The sequence below is a fragment of the Gymnoscopelus microlampas genome (assembly GCF_963454915.1).
Source record: "Gymnoscopelus microlampas genome assembly, chromosome: 2".
NCBI lineage: Eukaryota > Metazoa > Chordata > Actinopteri > Myctophiformes > Myctophidae > Gymnoscopelus > Gymnoscopelus microlampas.
Window position 1 is genome coordinate 37,331,783 of NC_139939.1, and position 1,987 is coordinate 37,333,769.

Below are 1,987 nucleotides of genomic sequence, written 5' to 3' on the forward strand. Positions count from 1 at the left end.
ATTGGTTGGATCGGCGGAGTAACATAGGTGTGAGGCCTGCATAGTGGCCCGAACCTTGTATGACCATTATTGCACTCTACTACTGCTGCACTTACTATCACTTATCTAAGTGTTGTCTCTCACCTGCACAAGACGCAGTGATTCTATAGTAGAGCTATTTATATCTGCTGCAAATTGTCCTCTACTTGCACAAGAAGCTTTTCTGCCTCATTATTTCTATTTTGATCATGCATCTTATATTTGACATAGTAATTGTGGGGAGCTTGTACTGTACAAAAATAATATTACCCACTTTTTAACACCTGTAAACTTATGATGAGACAATAAAGGTGAAATTGAAGTTGAAGCATCTGTTGTGTGTCATATGTGCATGTGTGTGTGTGTGTGTGTGTGTGTGTGTGTGTGTGTGTGTGTGTGTGTGTGTGTGTGTGTGTGTGTGTGTGTGTGTGTGTGTGTGTGTGTGTGTGTGTGTGTGTGTGCCCCCTGTAATGCATCCCAGGTGGGCAGTTCCACTCCCAAGGAAGACTAATGAGGTATGACAGAGCTGAGAGTGACTAAAGCTCATAGTCCACCTAGAGCCTAGACAAATGAGTGGATTTGCTGATACTGCACACAGCACAGGTGAAACCATACTGACACACAGTTGGCTGAGACAGTAACTCAAACAGCAGTAAAATCCTCAGTGTTAATTCAACTCTGAGTCGTACGGGTCCAATTAAACACACACACACACACACACGCACAGGGTCTGGCCGAGGGTTGTGAGATACCTCGTGCAGTTCCATGAGATGGTTCACCAGATGATGAGTGATGCAAAGTGACACTGTGTGACATGTGTAGTCTCACAACAGATGTGGGACTTCATGGAGGTCTAATGCTGGACAGCACTATTTAATTGCATCGACTACCTCAAAAACATAGAGAGTCTTTTGTTGTTGTTGTCGTAATATAAAAGCAGTGGGTGTGGGTGAACCTCAAGGAAAAATCACAAACATCAAACAGGCACGAGAGATGCGTCGCACAGCCGAAGGATGAAAACTTGAAATGTTTATTTTTTTCTTTTTCCTTTTTTTACAGAGGATAGCACGGACTCCTCTTCTGTCCCCTTCTGAAATCTGGTGAAGTTTGAGTTGGGGCTCCAATTGTGGTACAGAACCACATTTGTCACAGTGGCTTTGGCAACGTTCGGACGGTCTAAAGGAAGTCTGGAGAACGTCTGAGAGTCGTCTTTACCGGCGGCCTCCCAGGGGAGTTGTTGAGGGCAGATGCAATGCATATTGGGCATGTTTTGCTGCTCAGTCACCCTGCCTCAAGCCTCGGCCGCTGGCTGGAATTTCTTGAGAAAGTGAACAAAGTGTCTGTGGTCAATGGGTGGGTGGTGGGGAGGGGGGGGGGGGGGCACTAGTGAGAAGGAACCCATTCCCCAGGCGATGGCCTGGAACAAAATGGCCCCCTTCCTTTTGCATAACGTTTGCAAAATGCCACCGAAAAATGTCCTGCATTTGTTTTAAATCTTTATAACATAATGGCTCTGGGATATATGGAATTGAACACCTATGCAATAAACCCTACCAGAACAAATAGGCATAGGAACAGATTGTTAAAGAGAAAATAGGTTTAAAAGATCATTCAAAGCGATGATGCAAATCAACAACTCCTGGCTAACCTCATTCATAGTGATAAGACCAAGGTAACATGCTACAACCCATGATCCAGTCTTGTTTTATAGCATTATTTGGTGCGGTCTTCTAGTAAAATAGTCCCTCATGTTACCTGAGCTTACCAAAGCTTGCCAGTTGGAGCAGATAACTGTGCTTACATAATAAACATCCTTTTTATGGTGCCAACATGGTGATTACATGGGTTATATACCAGGAAAAGAAACAGAATCCATGCTCTAAGCAAAAAGTTGAAAGGCCAGACAGAAGCAAAAAAAATATATCCACATTTAACCCGCCAAAATAAGTTATACTACTACTACTACTAC